Here is a 14,612-nt window from a genome sequence, read left to right on the forward strand (position 1 = left end):
TTTCTCTGGCAGTTCATTCCACATACAAGGCACCGTGTGTGAAAATGTTGCCACTCGGACCCCTTTTAAATCTTTCTCATCTCACCTTAAAAATATGTCCCCTAGTTTTGAACTCCCCCCCCACCCCCACACTGGGGAAAAGACCTTTGATATTCACCTTATCTGTGCCCCTCAAGATTTTATAAACCTCTGTAAGGTCATCCCCTCCAACCTCCTATGCTCCACTGAACAAAGTCCAAGCCCAACCAGCTTGTCCTCATAACTCAAATTCTCCAATCCTGGCAACATCTTGATAAATCTTATTTGAACCCTCTTCAATTTAATGATATCTTTCCTATAACAAGGCGACCAGAATTGTGTGCAATACACCAAAAGTAGCCTCACCAACATCCCCACCAGCTTCAACATGGCATCCCAACTGCTATACTCAATGGCCTGAGCAATGAAGGCAAGTGTGCAAAATACCTTCTTAACCACACTGTCTATCTGTGTTGTTTAAATGAGACTTCAAATGAAGCAAATTTATTATGCCAACATAACATGTGGTGCAATGTTAAAATCCCTGTTTTGAGACTGGGTGACTCAGGGTCAAGTCCCACCTGCTTCATAGGTTTGTAACAGCATCTCTGAGCAAGTCAATTTGAAGGATAGGTTAAATTAAAAGTAAATAACTAATTCAATTTCCTCTTTTTGGGCTCCTCTATGATTCCTCATACAGATTTCCGCATGTCAGGCAATCTCAAATGAGATGTCATTATTTCAGGACAGCAAATTTAAAACAGAGATGAGGAGAAATTATTTCTTTCAAAGAGTTGCAAATCTGTGGTATTTGCCATCTCAGAATGTGGGTGGATGTTGGAATAGTAAGGAGGAGGTAAATAGTTTTTTAAAATAGTAATTGGTTGAAGGATTATGGACAGCAGGCAGGAAAGTGGAGTTGATGTCAAGAATGAGATCAGTCAGGTTTCATATTAAATGGTGGAGCAGGCTTCCTGGGCTGAAATGCCTGCTCCTGCTCTCTCAGGTCTTATCTACACTGCCTGCTTGTTCAAGGACCAGTGTTTCTCTGGCACCCTTCATGTTACAGATTCATTTGTAGCACACATTTGATCTTGAAAATTGTCCCACTTACACCTTGTAATCCCTCCTCTGTAGGTTGTAAATGCCAATTCTTTAGCCATGTTAAATAATCTGACAAAATTGACACACCACCTTGCATCAAGCCTTAAAATTAATCAGATATCCATTGGCATAAACAGTTCTGTCAAACTGAGTCAACTTGATCACCAATTTCCCCAAGGAATGAATTGCATATTGTTATGATCTCACCTGATGTTACCACTGATCAAATCTGATTTCAAAATGAAAACCAGCTAAAACTATTGAAAAGAAAGCACTTGGTGGATTTTCATTGAAACATCAGCACACTGGGCTGCAGATTTGTTTTAACAATCAAACAAAATATTATCACATAAAAGAAACAATAAAACAAAACAAATCAAACTATCTAGATGTCGTTGTGTTTGAAAGATTTCAAAATATATGACAAAATAAAACCACATCCACAATATTTCAATAAATCATTCATCCAGAGAAATTCCTTCTCTGCCAAACTGTTAGCTTTAAAATATGTTTTTGTAAACCCTGAAGCCTGTTTCCATGATCGCTCACACATCTGAGAGCTTAAGGCACTATGCATGACTTATTTTTTAGACTTTTGATATTCTTTAGTGCTCTCACCAAACACTAGCCAAACTATTCTTTCACGAACGTAGCCGTTTGTTGGACTGTTCTGAACAATCATATTTTCCTCAGAGAAACTATATTTGTATTTGACGTTAGCCAGGTCTCCTTCAAACTACCCAAAAGGTTTCTAGTCTCTTGGTTTAACCAAAAATTAATCTTTGCTATTTTGAATCCTAAAGCATGCAAATGTTTTCTCTCTCTCCTGTATTAAACCCCCGTAATATACACAAACTTGCATTAATATCCAGGAGGCACATACTGGTTTAAATTATGGTTTAAGAAAGTCTGATCAAATTCATTTTTAAACCTCTTTACTGAATAGACCAATACTCATATGTCATTATGTTAAAATCCAAAGTAAAGAAATGGTGTTTATGTACATCACATACCTGTCGTGATATGCAATGTTAATGGCTCTACCACATTCACATCTATGTACGATTACTTCACTCTGGTTTTTGATTGCTGCTTAGCATGCAAGCAGTCTCTGACACAAAAATTTCGCCAGGTTGACAGCTCAATTTTTGGAATGCTTGTTCATGTTCCAGGTATGTTCACCTGCAATCTTCATTGATCCACAATTGATTCCCTGGCCTGTTGTTATTGGTACAGTGGAGGATATGCTGTGTTATGAATTTACAGATAGTGAATGAATACAATTCAGCTGCTAGTGGCCCGCAGTGCCTCATAGATAGCCAGGTCTTAGTTTTTTGATCTGTTTGGAAACTACCTCATTCAACAAAGAAGTAGCGCCATATAATAAAATGAAGGGTCTCCTCAATAGAAAGTTGGTGACTTTCCATAAGAATTATGCTCTTGTTGATCCCTGACATAGACTGTTTGCCACAAGTAGTTTGGTGACAACACGACCAGGTATGTCTTAGCTCTTGGTGGTTCCTTCATTACCTGATGCTAGGCCCAGTCTAGCATCCAAGTATTTGGGACTTTAACAATTCAATCAGGAATAGGGCTCCTGTGCCACACTTTGAGATGGAAATTGAGAAAATCCAGCCAGAATACATTCTGTGCCCTTTCTACCCTGAGTGCATCCACTTTTAAACATCGAAGAGACTAAATCATCAAGTGACCAATGAGGAGGGGGTTGCTGTAGATGGGGGCAGTAAGAGGTTTCCTTGCTCATGTTGTACATGATGCCACATTGATGATCCCCAGGGCATCTCCCACCTACTAATCTTACCACACTACTGTGTCTGTCCTGTCAGTGGGACAAGTGTGATTAGGTTCTTAATACACAGAAAATTTTGTTTTAACTGACACGTTATGAATCAGCACTCTTTATAAGCTGGCAAAAATTATATACCTAAAATACCGCGATGTTACTGTATTATCACGATCTCCGCAATGTTTGAGTAGTCATTTGAGGGCATGATTAAGAAGGCTCTCTGCCAATAAAATATTTTTAAGGCGAAGTTGCATTATTATTTTAGTAATTTATGCTGTAAATAATACTTTACAGTAATGTGTATACCCACTGCATTATGTTTCTATTAGTTAGTGTGTGTTTTTACATTGGTTACATTAACCTCTTAATCAGCTGGAATATTTGATCAACCAGCACACTCTTACATAGGTTCCAATTAATAAAAGATTTGCTGTATTATAATTTGGGACTTTGGATGTGGGAGTCAAGAAATATAGATGTTAGTTGTTAGTTCTGTTCAGTAGTTTATTTATCAAAGATTGGAAGTCATTTTTGAAGAGTGAATTTACATATAATTTCCAAGAAACTATGTGACATAAGTTAAGTGACTTGACAAGATACTTTGAGAATTAATTTCTGTGACACATTTATGACTAGCATCATAAAGTGATAGAGATGTACAGCACAGAAGCAGACACTTTGGTCCAACTCATCCGTACTGACTAGATATCCTAAATTAAAAAACAATGGGATAATGAGCAGATGATTTATTTTTGTGATTTTGTTTGAATGATTAGGCAGACAATAGGAATAATTCCCTCAATCCTTGCCTAAGTTGTACCATAAGTTATTATTTTTCTAATTCCTTTAGAAGAGTAGGTGTTGGTTGCTTGGTCAGCATTTATTGCCCTAATTGTCCTGTAAAGATGGTGGTATGTGCTCATCTTCACCAACTGCAATTCTTGGATTGCACAAACACTCACAGTGCTGTTCAGAAGGGAGTTCCAAGATCTGGACCCAGTGACAATGAGGGGAAACAATGATAAATTTCAAAGTCAGATGGTTTTCTGGCTCAGAGGAGATTTGCTGGAGATGGTATTCTTATGCCAATCTATGCTGGTGTTGTTCTAGTTTGCAGAGGTTCTGGATTTGAAAGGTGCTGTTGAAGGAGACTTGTTGAGTAGGAGGAGGTGGTTACTAACTGATAATGCCACCAGACTAATAATCCACAGGACTAGGTAAACCCTCTGGGGACATGTTTCAAATCCAACTATTTCAGATGTGGAAATTTGAATTCAATCAAAATAAGTTGAATAATTTTTAAAATGGCCTGATGACCTCAACTATGTAGCCACTACTGACTGACACGCACAAAAAAATTAATTCATTGCCATTTTTTAGGAAGGGAAGCTTCTGTTCTTATCTGGCCTGATTTACACATGACTACAGATCCATAGCAACATGATTGACTCTTAACTGGCCAATTAGGAATGGCAATAAATCCGGCCTAGCCAGTCCTCAAATAAACCTGTAACCTTGTCAGAGATGGAAGTATTTCAAATGAAAGTATCATGATTGTGGACATCCACCTGAGTGTGGTCACACATTAACACTGCATTCAGCAAGTGTTAACCTTTGTGCCTGTGGTAAATGTGCTCATTACTGTACTTGGATACTGTACTTGCACCCCAAAATGTTGCATGTGTGCAACAAATATTTTGCACTGTGGAGACACTCACTATCCTGGCAAAGCCACATGCATGCTCTGTCTACTTCTCTCTTCACAGAGAAGATAATGATCTCCCTTTCCTGGTATAAAGACCATCTCTCTCTTCTCTGTTGCATGATGATTTTGAAGATGCTGCAGATATCTCTTGCTCCACCCTGGGAGAATTCCAACATCATGGAATTCTGGGTTACTGCCACCTTTATAGCCAGTGACAGCACTAAGCTTCTGCTGTGACCTATGAATGGGGGAAAATGCTTTCTCCAAGATCCTTGCTTTTGTAGTTTCTCGTGATTTCCCCAACATTATCCAACTCGGCAAATTTCCAAGCACTTCTATTAATCCAAACAGAACCAGTGAAAATCAATTAGCAACAAATCTGAAAAAGTTGATGATACTTTTAAAGAGGACTATTGGGACTAGCTGTCAATCCTGTATTTGAACAGTATTCAGTTGTTTGTGTTTCAGGTCTGGCATTAGTGAGAATGGCAATGTTGATATCAATTCAATGTTTCATGTCGATTAATGTCACAATCTCTGTCTGTAGCTCCAACCCTCACTGATGTGACATTAATCAACATGGAAGACTGAATTGATATCAGCATTACCATTCTCATTAATGACGACCTTTGGCTAAGGCTGTACTGTATATTGTGGATGCTAGTTTGGTGTCAAATTGCACAGAAACTACATATATTTATGGTGAATTATAATCCTAGGCTGTTTTTTGGAGCAATCTCAGGTTTGTTATACCACTGTAAAGTCTCCTTACAGCATTAAGAGAAGGAAAGTACATCCTAAAAATCTTTAAATGGATCTGAAACACTGATAGATCTCTTTCCAAAGAAAAGGAGCCCACTGAGAGTATTTCTAAAATATATGAAGATGTATTAAACATCCAAATATGCAATTCCTTGAAGATGAAATTCTACGAAAGGGGAAAGAATACGATCATATTTCTAGCAGAGAATTTAGTTTTTGAATTATTTTTACGTTAACCTCAAGTGAAGTTAAAGATCACTCTGTCCCAGTCAAGAAGAGAATTCTTATGGCCTTAACCTCCATAGCTGTATCTTTACATTCAGAGATCCTCAAGTGAGTTAAGTGAATCTAAAATCATCCAAAGTGTACTTTGATTGCCAGTGTTTTTTGAAGCTGAAATGTTATTATGATTTTATACGTAATATTAGTATCTTAATTGGAATGAAGAACATCTTTGGTTCCAATGAAGTTGATGTAACTGTTATTTTAATGTAACAGTTTGAGTTTTATTGGTTCGTGGAAGTAAGCTGACTCCAGCAGGTCATTCTTTTCTTCATTAGTTATATGTCTGCATGTTAAGACTGCATTTAGGTGGCACAGTGGCTCAGTGGTTAGCACTGCTGGCTCACAGTGCCAGTGACTTGGGTTCAATGCCAGCCTTGGGTGACTGTGTGGAGTTTGTACATTATCCCTGTGTGGGTTTCTTCCCACAATCCAAAGATATGCAGGTCAGGTGAATTGACCATGCTAAATTGCCCATAGCATTCAGGGATGTGTGGGTTAAGTGCATTAGCCAGAGGTGAATATAGGGTCTGAGTGGGTTACTCTTTGAAGGATTGGTTTCCACACTGTAGGAATTCTAAAAAAAATCATATTTTGGCATTGAGATGTAAAACTCCCAGTTGACTGTAATTCAGAACCATCAGTATGTATTTGTCTTTTAAATGGTGCCTCTCTTGATAGTTTACAAACAAAATTTGTTACTCAGCAACTTTAGGTATACATCACTCTTATCAGGGATTTTCTTAATTCTGTAAAGAATACATACCAATTATAGGCTGTGGTCAGGCAAAGGGGATTTTATTTTATGTTTTTATAGAAATGAACCTTCATTTTTTTCCTTTAGTTTCATTTTATAGGAAAATAACCTTTCTAAACCCTTGTAACTCATTTTTTATGGCCTTGTTTACACACCTTTGAGCTTAATTTTGGTACCAGTACTTTCAACTTAAACCTATGTTGTTACAAATTCTTCAAGAGGTACATCAACTTGACACTGCACCAGAGTTATACTCATGCTTTCGTCAAGATAAATAGAACAGAAACCTGAATTACTTAGAAATGTATTGAACTTGTAATTGCAACATGGGTTTTATAAAGCAGCATGCAGTCAACATATGATCACAGCTTTAAATTCAGTGGCTGTCCCAGTGTGAATCAGTGGAATGTCACCAGCCCCCACCCGCCCTCTCAGCGGGTCAGGGAAATGTCAAAATTAAACTTAAAATGAAGAAATAATGAGGAATTGACATACTTTATGAACAGAAATTTCCAAAGGGTTATGACCCAAACTGAAGTTATACTTCTGTTTCACCCTTTACAGAATATACTGAAAAAGGGGTTGTGTTGTGATGTGCTAGCATTTAATAGTATACTGCGCAGGTCACATTGAGGACATCCCTGCATTGCAGGTAAATAAAGCTCTCACAATTGCTTTGAGTGCTAGGAACCAGGAAAGCCACTGATGTCAACACCTAGAAGGACAACAGCCTATCAGCAAACAACATAACAAAACATCTTGAAATCAAACAATTTATGACCAACATCAGCATTACTGGTATTATATAACTTAACCGCCACAAAAAGTTCCAAAATCATACAAAATATCTTCAAAAAACCCAGAGACTGACTTTTGCATCTTTTTAACTCAACTCACATTGAGTCTGCGTGTATGGTGTAACATATTATTTGCTCTTCTTGCATTTAGTAACAAATGAACTTAAAATTTCTTTAGCATTAGAAAAGCTGGTTAATTCAGCTACTTTTAAAATGTAGGTACATTTGGATTAGGAAGAGATCTTTCTTAATTAACACTAAATGACTAACTGAGAGAAGGGCTGGATTAAGAAGGGGAGTCAGTTCATCTCTGCTCCTTTGGGAAATTAACCATTTGGATTTCCCTGGCTCATAAGTGGAACAAATTGCAGATCTTTGGACAGAACGGATTGTCTTATTTTTTACAGTTCCGTTTTGCTTTCCTGTCAAGTTAAATTGCATTCTGATTCCTGATGTATTCCTTCATGAACCATGCTAAGTTAAAATTGCTTTGTGGCTGCAGTAGCTTTCAGTATGTAAATACATCCCATATCTGATCTTTCTCATCCTCAGGAAGACGTCATCCAGAAATATCCCTGTCCTTTCAAGCTCAGTTTTTCATTCACAGAATTTCACCAACTGACTTACCATTCTTATTGGATATTTCCACATTAGGATTGTTTCCTTCCTGCCACATTGGAGAACTGAAAGGATTTTTGTTTTCATCTAAGCTTTGAGGATGAATCTTTTTTGACAAAGTTTAATTGATAATGAGTTGGATGGAGTGATTTTTGTTCTGAGGCTGATTGTGCTTCCTCACTGTATCTTACCAAACTTGACACATTAATTGCCATGATGTGAACCACATCTGACCATGCATCACTTCTGGAGTGGCTTGACACTCTCCGGAGATCTTCCTGAGACCAGCATCTCTTGGGACCATGCCATCTTCCAAAGCCTGTTACAAACCTACAGCAGTGATGCCACCTGGAAGCTGTGCTGCTTGGTTATAGAAGGAGTGAGGAGAGATGGTGAATAAGTGGAGGCTGGCACCCTGTTTCATTGATAGGGAGCTGGAGGCCCTCAGGGACATGATGGTCAAGAGGAGAGGAGAGCTTTTTCCAGAGGAACAGTATGGGAGGCCATATCATCATGACATGCCAACTTATCTGAGATTGCCACTGGGCCAGTGCCATCCCCAGACTGAAGAGTTCTGAGCAGTAGTGCATGAAAAAGATCAATGATCGTCTCAGCTCTATCAGAGTAAGTGCAATATTCCACTCTTTGCTGCCTCATACTTAAATGTGTCATTGCATTAACTCCCACCAAAGCTTATGCTTTGACATTCTGTTACATGCAGCACCCTCACTCACTCACTTCCATTCCTCCACCCTCCTCAATCGTCCCGCAGTAGCCTCCTCAATTCGTTCAAACAGATCAACACCTTCTCACAACAGAAACTAACACCAACAGCTATCCCACTCACTTACCTCTGACTCATTCAGCCCCCTTTGGTCATGAGAGGTGAAAACACCTTATAACAAGGCTGCAGTAATAGAGGACAGATGGTGGAGTGTTGGATATCCATGTCCTCTCTACCTTCTCCGAGCAAGATAACCACCCCCGACCATCATTGTTTATTGTTCAGTTGGCTGTGTGTGGGAATGCACAACTGAGAGAGCTCTCTGGCAGTGACGATGAAAGGGAAGTGCGATTGAGATGTTCAATGCTGTAGGATGGCTAGGGCGTAAGGAGTCTGCATGCTCGTATTGTGAAGATAGACCCAGTAAAAACTCACTCCATTTTCTGTCTTGAGTCTTCCTGTTGGCTATTTATCTGGTGAGCTTGGAAGGTTATAAGCCATTGCAAGTTGGGCCGTTAACAAGGCCTTTAACAAACAACTAGGAAGTTGCCACAGCTCCTAGTGAGAATCTCACCACACCGTTTGAGAAAATGAACAAAAAGTGGTGAGATGATCTTCATGTCAATATAGGCCTCATTGAATAAGTTGCTGAATTCTAACACTCATCACACCATAACTCATGCTGCTCGGAGCCTGGTAATATTCCACCATTGAACTTTAAAAATTGCTAATCAAGAATAATAGTAAAACCTTGCATTTAAGGAATATGTGGTGCAAATATCTACTGGTCATTTTTCAGAAACAGAAAAAATAAGTTATTGCATTTTAGGTGCATACCCTTCATCAGGATAGTTCTGATAAATGCTACACTCCAAGCATATCAATAATACCTATTTTGTTTTTCTAAATGGTTAATGGCCTGTTCTATATTTCCAATGTATTCTGATTATATTATAGATTTCCAGCATTCGCAGTTTTCCATTTATACCTAAGAAAAAGCCCACTTCACTTTTCTTTGAAAATAAACATCCAAATTCAGAATGTTAGATATCATCAAACACATATTGAAGGTATATTTGATTTTGTATTGGGAAGGCAAAAAATAAACACTATGCATTGTTTTTCATAATGTAGGCACTTCTATGTTCTTACCTACTGCCTTGAATATTCTAACTTTAGAACTATTGAATGTGTTATCACTCTGGCTTCTGCCCTAATGCTGTTTTCTATGACACCGGCCATATTCATTCAATACTTTTATCATTCAAGTTCTTGTTTGCTATCACAAATGTAACATAAATGCCATTAAGCTAATCAATGTTTGTTCCAAATGATTTTTCTCTCTATCCTCAAAGGCCCATCTGCCGAATGTAGTGTTGTTTCTGGTGTTCCTTGATGGTGTACTTCATGTCATATTTATACCAAGACAATCCAGATTTAGATTCATAAGGGACATCTTCTGGATAGTTATCGGCAGATCACTTCAGAGACTGCTGAGTGATGTTTTCTTCACCACTCTCAGCTTTTATTCCCAGCTAATGTTTCTCCAGGGAGCAATCCAGGGTGGCACAGTGGCTCAGTGGTTAGTACTGCTTCCTCACAGCATCAGGGTCCCAAGTTTGATTCTGGCCTTGGGTGACTGTCTGTGTGGAGTTTGCACCTTCTCCCTGTGTCTGTGTGGGTTTGCTCTGGTTTCCTCCCACAGTCCAAAGATGTGCAGGTCAGGTGAATTGGCCATGCTAAATTGCCCATAGTGTTAGGTGCTTTAGTCAGAGGGAAATGGGTCTGGATGGGTTACTCTTTGGAGGGTTGGCATGGACTTGTTGGGCCAAAGGGCTTGTTTCCACACTGTAGGGAATCTAATCAATCTGATGGACCTAATCCTAATTTACTTCTTTTTCCATACCTCTATGAAGTGTTCTGTTGAAGTAGAAGAGGTGCACATTATCAGATTAGCATCAGATGACTGGTGACATGATTCCAAATAGCATATATGTTTTTAAGGTTTTCTTTTATTCCAGCAAAAGGCCAATATTATAGAGATTCTGGATGAGCAGCAACAAGGTAATGGTGATTACGATTGCGTTGTGGTAGGTTAAGGTGATGATTTCAATTAGCACAATATACTTCACCCATTTTGTCGATATGGGGCAAAGGAATTTTGCAGCTAAGAATATTTCATCTGACATTGGATCAAATTTTGTTTTGGTTAAGTGTAAGGAAATAATGAAAGGTTAGTACTGTTCTTTGATGAGTTGTGGGCATTGCTGCTAGGTTAATGTTTATGGCACAACTTTAAATGACTTAAGAAGGTGGCTTCAATAGCTGCAGTCCATATGGTCTAAAGACCAACCACGTTGTGATTAGGAAGGGAGTTCTCAGGTTTTCACCAAGCAACAGTGAGGGAACAGTCATACAGTTCCAAGTAAAGATGATATGTGGCTTAGAGGGGAACTTGTCAATGGTGGCACCATCTGCCATTGTCCTTCTAGATCCAACAGGTCATGACTTTACAAGATGCTGCCAGAATTTTGACGAATTGCTGCAATATATCATGTATATGGCACACATACATATATACATACAAGCACTTCAGCAATGGAGGGAGTGAATATTTCAGGGGGTGGAAGGGGAGCCAGTCAAGCGGATTGCTTAGTCCTTGCAAAATGTTGTATTTTTTGGAACATTGTTGGAACAGCAGTTATTCAGACAAGTTGAATCCACCACACTTTGAAATTGTACCTTGGATAGGAGGACAGGCTCTGGGGAGTCTGGAGCTGAGTTACACACTGCAGAAATCCCGGGCTCTGACTTGTTCTTGCAGCTACTTTATTTCCATCACTGGTCAATTCAGATGCTGTTCAATGGTAAGCCCAGTGGGATGTTGGGAGATGCAGTTATTGAAATGGTGTAATTTCGAGGGGAATAGTTAGCTTCTGTCCTGGTGGAGATGGATATTGTGTGACACTTGCATGATGCACATTTCATTTATTACCAGTCAGCCAATGCATGTATGTTGCTCAGGGTTTGCCATAAAAATGGGCACAGACTGGTTCAGTACTAGTGGAATCAAGACTGATACTTCATATTGTGCAATCATCAGTGAACATTCTCAGTTCTGGTCTTTTAGTGGATGGAAGTTACTGATGAAGTAGTTGAAGATGGTGAGTCCTAGGAAACAACCTTAAAGAATATCTGCAGAGATTTCCTGGGACTAAGATAATTGATCTTCTGGAATCACAGGATAGACTTTGCAGTAAGATTATACTCAACAAGGAGAAAGTGACGACTGCAAATGCTGGCGATCATTTGACTCTGATCTCTAGCATCTGCAATCGTCACTTTCTCCTCATAGATTATAACCATACTGCGAAGCCTCTTCCAAGGATGTCTTCATTCCTGATTCAGGGCTTATGCCCGAAACATTGATTCTTCTGCTCCTCGGATGCTGCCTGATTGGCTGTGCTTTTCCAGCACCACACTCTTCGACTCTGATCTCCAACATCTGCAGTCCTCACTTTCTCCTCCTAGAATCACAGTTATCTTCCCTTGTGCCAGGTATCACTGCAACCAATGGAGAGCAACACTCCCCGCACCCAGCCCCCATTGCCCATCCCACCAACCAATTCCCTTTGACTTAAGTTTTTCTCAGGTATATGGAGCACACTTTGTCAAACACTGCCTTGATGTCAAGGGCAATCACTCTGATCTCATCTCTTGAGTTCTTTATTTTCTTAACATAATTAACCATTATGCCAGTGGCTTTTAATTGAAGCTGATAAACAAAATCAGATTGGGGCAAGAGAACAAAGAGCTAATAGAATGTTAGCTGCATTACTGGATGACTAGCGCTTGGAGGGAAGGAAGATTTGTTATAGTAATATAAAACACAGGTTAGACCACATCCAGAGGGCTTTTTACAGTTCTGGACACTGCAAGAATCATAAGAATACAGCTTACATTCACTGGAATTGTACTCATGCTCCAGGGCTTAATTTTAAAAAAAATTCTCTTCTGAGATGAACAAACACTACATCAGACAAACTAGCAGGAAACTTACCACCAGGATACATGAACATCAATTGGCCACCAAAAGACATGACCCACTATCACTAGTTTCCACATATACAAACAAAGAAGGACACCACTTTTACTGGTACAATGCACACATCCTAGGATAGGCGAAACAAAGACATATATATGAGAATTCTTAGAGGCATGGTGGTCTAACCAGAACTCCATCAATAAACACATTGATTTAGATCCTATCTACATTCCCTTGAAAAAAAGAACTTGAAATGACATCACCCACCTTAAGAAACCAAGACCGATAAATAGAGAGGCGGGACATACCACCAATGAGACTATCTTCACCAAAGACTCTCACTGATGATGCCACCTAGTATGGTGAAGAAATGTCTAAAAACAAACCTTCAAGCTCAGTGAGCTAACTTACATACTTATTGCTAGCTAGATTTAGCTTGAGATTTAGATTTTATTATCACATGTACTTAAGTATAGGAATACAGGAGCATGGTGAAAAGTGTACAAAGTCAACTTTCTCTTGTGCCATCTTGGTTACAAAAACCAGAATTAAAAAAAACACAGAAATAAAAAAACAGAGCCCAAAGTAAAGAAAAGCATGCAGATCGAAACAAAAAATGTCCAGATGTTGAAGTCTAAATAAAGGTGTATAGAATGCTCAGCCACTGATGCAGGTAGCTGGGCCTAGCCACGGCCTGGAGCCTTTTGCTGTCACCACTTCCTCTGGTCTTTGGGAGGACCTTTGCTGCCACTGCCCCCGAAGGCTGGGAGGAATCAGGAACGCTAGGAAGCTACTGCCATTGCGCAAACAGCACAGGTCCACTCTTGTTGTCGTGCCGATGCTGATAACCCCACCACAAAAGGCTTTAAAGAAAAGAAAATGAAAATTAAAGAAAAAGTGAAATAAAAGGAAAGTAGATGGGGCGGACGAGCCCCAGACTTAGAAGCCTGAATGCAGCCATTTATTGCTCATCCCCATTTGCTGAATGCCATTGAGAAGGCGGCAGTCTGTGTTCTGTCGGTCAACCCACAATGTCATTAAGGAGGAAGATTTCATAAAGAGTGGTTATACTCTATTTCGATGTAAGTTTAAGACATGAATTAATTGAGGGTTTTGAGATCTTGAAAGCAGGGGATAGAATGAAGGAGATCACTTTTTTTTCTGTGGTTAGGAGAGTCTAGGGTAATAAAGCATAACATTAAAATCACAGCCAGTTCTAGTCGGAGAGAAGTTAAGAGCTACTTCTTCATGCAAAATCCAGAGGAAGTGTGGGACTCTTCCTCAGAAAAGCGAGTGGATGTAACCAAAACTTAAAATGTGCATAGCTGTAATTTAAAATCTGACATTGATTATTTTTCTAGACAAAGATACTAAATGTTATAGATCCAAGTCAGGTGACTAGGACTCAGCCATGATCTCACCGAATGTCAGAGCAGGTCCAAGGGCTGAATGACCTTCACCGATATTGCAAGCAGAGGATCTGATGAGTGTTCCAATCCTTGTTAGAAATGGGAGCTGTGCCAAAAAGCTTCACGATCGCCAATGCACATTGTTATTATTCCTGATAGCCTCCTGGGAAAGGCATATTCATACTGTGATTAAGGGTTTTATTTTCCTTGTGTACTTTGCATGATGTAATATTTGCTTTTGTCAAACTTTTAAATTTTCTCTGCTATTTTGGTTCTATACAAATAACTACCCCAAAATACAATCAAATGCGAAACAATAAACTGCATGATACAATAAAAAGTGAGAAGTTTGCGTACCCAAAATATTACAAGTAGGAAATAAAACTCACTTCCAAGCTTAGTGTTGTCAAGAAATTGAGGCAACAATATTCAAAACGTATGTCAATGGGTGACAGTGTAACAAGATTCCTGAAAAGCTTTCAAGCCATAGGTAACTGGTAGCTGCTCTTTGAAGAAAATTGCAGCTTGACTGCAAATGCTTATTTACCACCTTTTTCATTCTGTATTCCATTCTGTAGGATGGT

The sequence above is a fragment of the Chiloscyllium punctatum genome, chromosome 11 (assembly GCF_047496795.1).
Source record: "Chiloscyllium punctatum isolate Juve2018m chromosome 11, sChiPun1.3, whole genome shotgun sequence".
NCBI classification, from domain to species: Eukaryota; Metazoa; Chordata; class Chondrichthyes; order Orectolobiformes; family Hemiscylliidae; genus Chiloscyllium; species Chiloscyllium punctatum.